This window comes from Lathyrus oleraceus, chromosome 5, assembly GCF_024323335.1.
Source record: "Lathyrus oleraceus cultivar Zhongwan6 chromosome 5, CAAS_Psat_ZW6_1.0, whole genome shotgun sequence".
Classification (NCBI taxonomy): domain Eukaryota; kingdom Viridiplantae; phylum Streptophyta; class Magnoliopsida; order Fabales; family Fabaceae; genus Lathyrus; species Lathyrus oleraceus.
In genome coordinates, this window is record NC_066583.1 from 199,145,771 (window position 1) to 199,153,902 (window position 8,132).

Consider the following 8,132-nt stretch of genomic DNA (forward strand, 5'->3'; position numbering starts at 1 on the left):
AACTCTAACCTATGCAAATGTAAGTGAGAGAAAATGGAGGAAGTAGAGAAAAATATGCATCTCTGGTGCATTTTTCTGGTTCAAGACATCATGACGGAAGTCAGCTAGGCTGACGATCTTCCCCTCATGACTTCTTCAAATGGGCACTGATCATGGGGCCATTATTAAACGTCCATATGGTGGAACAAAGATAAAAAGTATTTACCCTTACCTAGATAATCCTCCACTCTGTGGCCGTCTTTATGGTCTCGGGTGATGAGGATGCTGGACTCTAGGGGCGAAAGCACTCTAAAACCTGAATCACTTAACGGTCAAAAGGAGAAAGAACACATGAGTCCACCCTCGCGGTAAACTTAGGATCTAGAGTCCAAGATAGGGGGGACAAAGACTCGCCTCCCATTCCCGCGATGGTAGGAGACGCATTATCATGTCCTCTTATGTGAACGAACTTATCTTTCCAGTCATCATAAGGATTGGTGGAGGGCTTAAAAAAATGCACCCTAAAAAAAGGGATTTAACGTTACCCAGCTACTGTTGGGAAGAAACATTGTTATGTAGAAGTATAGAAGCACCCTCATAGAGGGAAACACCTCTAAGTTGCAACAAACTATTTGGAAAGCCATAAGTATACTCTAAAAATTTGGGCTAACTTGGGGAGGGGCCACATTCACGGTGGTTAAGAACTCCATTTCAAAAGAAGAGAAAGGAACCATAACCCCTAAATCATAGGTAACAAGAAGTTGAAGGTAGAAGTAAAGAGAATATGGATCATCAAAGGTGTCCATGTACACCCTTTCATTCCTCGAGCAATGCTTAATGATCACATCCATCTCTCACGTGCTGGAAAAATTGACGCCATGATAAAACTTGTCGATCATGCCCTTTATAGAATACAAAGAGGCTATGTCTGACACGTCGATGAGCGTAGTTTGCCTCACCATGGTCGATGGAAGTAAGGGTTCGAGAATATGAAACACATAAATGTTTTTAATGTAAAGAAGAAAGAAGAAGTGAAATAATGCTTCTGAAAATATATAGAAATCCCAAAGAAATATGCTCACACGTTCACCCAATAGGTTGGTGTTGTAACACCCTAAAACCCCAACTTTTAATTTAAAAGAGAGAAAAGAATATACATGCATAAACATCACTATTAGGGTGTCACACATACTTCTCAATCAAACATCCTTTTCCAAATTTAAGAAACATCGGAGCAGAAATTTAAAATATTTAAGCGGAAATTTAAAACATTTAAGCATTTAAAACATTTAAGCAATTAAAACATATCTTGTTCTCAAAAGGAATTAACTTTGAAATAATTGAAAATACAATTAAAAATAACTCGATAAGATAGACATAAAAAATCGCGTCACAATGTTACACTATCAGAGCATTATTCGCATAAACTAAATAAACGCAGAAATAAAGAACCAAAGATAATCGTCTCAGCCATCCTCCAACACGCACGACACTAAGGCTAATCTACCTGAGTATCTATAACAACGACATAAACATCCATACAATAACAAACAGGGGTGAGAATGTATTCAAGTCATGTCAGCGGTGTAACAAGGATAGATACACAACATAATTTAATCAATCATCAATCAATCACCATGCAATATCATGTATGCAATGGACACCTCGAATCTACTCTGATGAATGTGGTACCAAGGTTCGGAAGTTTTAGAGTTATGTTACTGAATTCATCCATGTGTTCCATCTCTAAACCCCGAGCTCATAAATGGTTACATCTCTAAACCATGAGCTCCTCACTGATTCCATTTTTGAATAAGGACTCTTCACTGATCACATCTATAGACCAAGACTTATCAATGGACTGAAGCCCCATTTATCACCTCTCTATATGGTGTATGAATGTTATATACATAGTACTTGGAGGCTCACCACTGCCTTCATCTCCTAAATTCAACATCGGTTTCATCTCTGAACCGAACTCAACATAAATAAATTAATATCAATATAGGTCACACTAACGGTTCCATCTTTGAACCGAACACCTCAAACATAATTAATTATTAAATCTCAACATAAAAATCAAGGTGATATAAATTCTCATCAATAATCATCTTAACATCAACATCTTTTCTTATGGGGTAATCATTAATTCAATCAATCACAACAATCAAAACAAAATATTGCCATCATCATTAACCATCAATTAGTGTTACACAACAAGTAACATAATGTAATCATATCCTCACATACACTATTAACCTCTTAGGACCTTACCATGAGATAATACTACGCATTAATTTTCCAACGCTTCAAACCGCACATCAATTGGAGTCATGAAACTCGAGTTATGATGAAAACATTATCTGAACAAAATCAGCCTGGTTAGAGAGTTAGACCGTTACCCAGCTGACGCTCGTTAGCCCGTTAGACGCAATGATGATTGGACTTTCACAAAGGTGACGCCCGTCACCGCTGTAGAATGCAAAATTCTGTATTTTTCACCATATGAGTGTTGGTGTAAGCCCTATAGGCCAATACTTTTGGTACTTGTATCGAATTATTTATTAATAATAAAAGGCTTTTTCTTTATTATGTTTGTCTAATAAAGTCCCTAGAATAGATAGTCCGTTTAATGTATTAAGTGTGACTTAATCATGAGATCACATTAAACATAAGGACATTATTCTTAAAGTATCCATAGTCGAGCTTTATTGTGAAGTGGGATAACATTAAAGCATTAAGACTATTATGTATATAGACTGATGATCACATCTCATGGATCATGGATAAGGAGTTATCAAGTCTTAAACATAGGTATGAATATTAAGAGTAATATTTATACTGGATTGACCCGCTATGAGAATACTATATAGAATGTTATGCAAAGTGTCATAAGTTATTCTCATGGTGATAATGGTGTATACCACCCTTCGACCTGAAACCATTATGGACCCTAGATGTAGAGTCGAGTGCCTTATTGCTGATCAAACATTGTCCGTAACTCGATGACCATAAAGACAGTTGATGGGTACTCCACGAAGCATGCTAAGAGACATGAGTGACCTAGATGGAATTTGCCCATCCTGCGTAACAGGATAAATGTCTACGGGCCCAATATTGAACTGGACAAGGATGACACGGTCTATGCCTTGTGTTTAATATAGACATAAGGGCAAAAGGGTAATTGTACATATAAGTATTATCACAAAGGGATTTGTCAGATCACATGACATTTTCGTGTCTTGGGTAGCAGTGATGTGTTGCTAGATACCGCTCACTGTTTATTATGTTAAATACGTGATTTAATATAATTTCCAATGCCGCGAAAACCTACAGGGTCACACACAAAAGGACGGATTGATGAGAGATAGAGTAACTAAGGAATATCGTAACGTACGATGCCCTTAAGTGAATTGTAGAACATCATAAGATACGATGTACTTAAGTAGAATACGAAATATGGTAAGGTACCACGCGCTTAAGTGATTTTGGCATATTATAAGATATGGGCCACATATACTTGAGTGAGCTTTTTAGCTTGCAGCCCACACAAGTGGTTCTATAAATAGAACCCTTGTGTAGAAGCATTTGTGCAGTTGCAATTTTGTTTCTCTCTCTCTCTCTCTCTCTCTCTCAATCAAAGCCTTCACTCGTAGCAGCTAGCACTGAGATTGAAAGAATCCGTTCGTGTGGACTGAGTAGAGGCGTTGTCATCGTTCAACATTCGTGATCACTCCGTAGATCTGCATCAAAGGTTACAATCGCCACAAGAGGTAACAATTCTATCACTGATCATGCTCATTCGTGAGGATCACTAAAGGAGAAATTTTAAATTTCGTTGCATTTTGGACCGCCCTTCTCTTTCAGTGGTATCAGAGCCACTTACGAAACCATGCATCTGATAGCTGTTTATTTTCTATATATTTCTGTATTAATACGATTAAAAGACATAATGAATCAAAGAATAAACGAGTAATTAAATTTGGCATCATGTGTGTACGATTTGGATGATTGATGTTGACTATGCTTCGGAATCCGACATTAGTATGGTGAAGCAGCGATACATCGATCGTCCAAAGGTTATGCAATTGAGATCGATCAAGTTATATGAAGAAAGAGAAGAATTCAATATCAAAGGAGGACAACCTTGAAGATCTTGCTTGGAGAAGCTTAGATCGTTATTAGGTTAGCTTAGGTTCTCTCATTGGCTTGGGAGAACAGATGCGCTAGGGGCCATAACTGTTTCATTATGTATGTTGATGCATGTGAATGTATGTTGATGCATGTGAGAGAGGATTTATATGATAAATAAGCCAGTGAGATCAGAATAATTGCAAATTCCCTCAAATTAAATATTAAGTTTATGCTTTCCAAGTTTTAACACTCATCAAGACTAGTATCGGATAATGTATGTTTCACCTACGCAAGGTGCATGTTCTATATTAGTAAGGTGCGATGGGATAATTGTAATATCCAATTGCTAAAACAATGGGTCAAACTTAACTAAAAAAATTATAATAAGATTATATATGTTTAGAAGCAAGAGTTGGAAATGATCCATGTGATGGATTGGAATAAGGAGTTATTCACCCAACTAAAATATTCGAGAGTTGTATTAGATACAATTGGAAGGAGTTCCTACCTAAATAACCTAGTTTTATGTAATCTGCCTATGCGGACTTAAAATAAAGTGAAATGTGGATCTCGACCCACTAGAAAATCTTCCAACGGGATTTTCCGAATCAAATGGTGAGGGTCATTTGTTTTGAGTAAAATAGTGGGAGCATATTTATTTAAAGGCCTAATTAAATATGTTATTGATACTTATATTTTCATTATTTTCATGTAGATTACCATGACAAAAAACACCTCTAACAACATTTTGCGATCAATCCTTGACAAGGAAAAATTTATGGGACAAATTTTCTGGATTGGCACCGAAATCTGAGGATTATCCTCAAACATGATAGAAAGTTGTATGTCTTGGAGAAACCTGTTCCTGAAGAGGAACCTCCTAGTTCTGCACCTAAGGCAGAAAGAGATGCTTATAAGAAGCATGTCGATGATGCCAATGAAATTGCTTGTCTCATGCTAGCTACCACAAACTCAGAGTTGCAAAAGCAACATGAGAACATGGCAGCGTTCGATATGATTGAACACCTGAAGATGCTCTATCAAGAGTGTAGCGGGATATTCGTTACCATTAGAGATATTGACTAAATCCAAGGTAAACCATACAAGTCGAGTCGCCACCACACTTCTATTTATCCAAAGGAATGGTTAGAAAGCGAACAAAAACCTAAAAGTTTTATCGAATCAAAAACTAGTAAAAATGTCAGAGATCTGGGTAAGGGGGTTGGTTATGTAATGGGAAGGTTTTAAGCACCCAAAACATCCCAGGTACTCCTAGGGAGCCCTTTTCGCATTTGTTGTAAGGTTGGTATTTTGTGAAAATTTATTTGTGCAAACATGATTGAAGATATGAGAAGAGAATATACAAGTTATTTACATTTTGTGTTTGGATGGATAAACCCATTGCCTACGTACCATCTTAAAGAAGATTAGGATCAAAACCTCGTAGTTCGGGGTAAAAATCTCAAAATGAATTGGTGGATTGATTGGTCCAAAAGCATTAAGGTCTTTTGTTATCCAAGGGAGAAAACTCAACCTAAAACCACAAATCCACCATGTGAGGATAGCTTCAACATGCTAGTGAGGGGTTAACCCTATAATAAGCATGGAAGACTCATTGTCCATCACTAAGGATATAGGTGAGTATTACATCTACCTCAAGGATAACTCAAACCTAATAGATAAAGGTTATGAAAAATTTGATTAAGGAAGTGGCCATTGAAACCATAAAAATACATTTGAATGGGTTATATTTACCAATGAAAACTATGTACAAAATATGGTCAAAGTTGACTTAAAGATTCAATTCAAAATAAGTGTTATGAAAAGAAAGTTTGAAAATCAAAAGCATAAGGCTTAGGTTTCTAATTTTAGAAAAGAAGTGTTAAATGTTTGCACAAAAGTTTTGACTTGGGTTAGAGTGGAGGGAAGAAGAAGAATGGCTAAGGTCCTAATCATACAAGAGATAAGGGATAAGAAACAAGACCACAAATGAAGTTCCTCTCTTGAGATCATATTGATGATCCAAGTAGCTCCCATCCTTTGGAATATGCAAGCATAATAATAGTAAGCTTAAGCAATAAACAAACAAGCCTCTTAGGAGATCCTCAAAGTATCTTGTATCTTTCACTTTGGATGAACATGGCAATGGTTCTTCAATTTGACTCTCATAGGATTCCCTAGCACAAGAGCACACACATCAAAAAGTTTTATGAAGCAAATCAAGAATGGACAAGAGTGAGTTTAGAGGTTTGGTCCTTCTAATCCATCTTCACCATTTAAAGTTCTTTTACTCCAATTTGCATAGGGAAAGTCCTAGAAACTAAGTCCATTTGTCCATTTCTTTGCATTTGGTCCACAACAATCAAAACAAAACACAAGCACAATAATATATACACAATTATGTGCTCAAGTGAGCAAAAGGCAAATTGCATTAACATAAACATGTGCTCAAGTGAGCAAAAGGCAAATTGCATTAACATAAACATGTGCTCAAGTGAACAAGGGGCAAAAGCAAATGAATAACATGGACAAGAATAGTAAATTGCATAAATGTAAAGAGCAAGAAGTAAATGTTAATGGTTAATGGTTAGTGTTAGTAGTTAGTGTGCCATAAGGCAAATTTAGCGCTATGTTAAGCAATCGTAATTGGACTTATGTAGAAGTCACAACTATCTGAGGCCGGTCAATAATAATGTAGGCAACAACACAAGTTAGAGGTCTTGATTAGTGAATCAAACTCCAACAACTTGCCATGCCAAAAAGAAGATGAGAAATGATCTTGTATTGGTTTAAGTCCTTTGCATGATTTAGAAAGCAATCTATCCTTAATGCAAAGCCATTCGCTTGATCATTTGATCAAGATGAATTAGATTTGAATCAAGGAAGATTAAACCTCCCTAATCAATGCTAACCATCAACCTTTAACTCATTGATCAAAAAAAAGAAAAGAAGAAGAAGAATAGAAATGAAGAATTAAAGTGCATTAAATGTAATGGAATGTACCAATCAACAAATGTTGACCAAAGATAGGGAAGATCAAGGTCAAACAATAGAAAACAGAAGCAAGATGAAGATTGGAAGTCAAGAAATAAACAAAATATTTTTGGCATTTTTAATATTTAAAATAATACTTGAATTAAAATAATAAAGAAAGGTCAAACTTCAAATTCACTTCAAATCAACTTTGAAAAGTCCAAGTGAATTATCCCAAGTTCAACAAGGTCAAACAAAGTTTGACAAAAAATTTCAGCATTTTTAAAAGTCAGAAACTATTTTAAATCAATTAAAAATGCATAAAAATAACCTAATTGAACTAAAATCTCAAATAAATCTCAAATCAATTAATAAATTACTGAGAATATTTTTCATAGATCTATCATCATTCAAAGAGGTTGAGAAAATATTTTTGTATTATTTGAATATCAAAAACTATTTAAAATGAATTAAAAATAACCAGAAAAGAGAAAATTATTAAAAAATAGCAAATGATAAAGTAAAAAATATTAAAAATCATTTTTAGAAACTAGAAATTAAAAGAGAAATAATGCAATTGGTCCCATAATTTTTGGACCAATAATGAAAGAGATATGAATTTTAGAAAATGAAGTGGAATTAAAAAATGAAATGAAAATAAAAATCAGAATTAAAATAAATGGAAAAGCGTGAGCCCTTGGATCTGAGCTCATTAATTGAGCTGGCAGATCCAAGCATCCACAAGTGCGCGCTCAACGTGTTCCAAGGTCAAAGCAACCACACGTTGTATTAAAAAAAGTCATAAGTTTGGACTGCTGAGACTAGATCTGGAAATAAACATGGACGACCACGATTGGATCTGGAGACCAGACGGTGGCCAGCGCCACCGTCTTCTCCGACTAGCTCCGATGGAGATCAAAAATTGCAGGTCAAAAAATGTTAACTAAAATACACGATCCAGACACCATTCGAAAGGTGGAGTGATGTACATCACTTCTATGCCACTCAATTCCACTCTAGATCCCTATTAAGAGAGAAATCAGAGA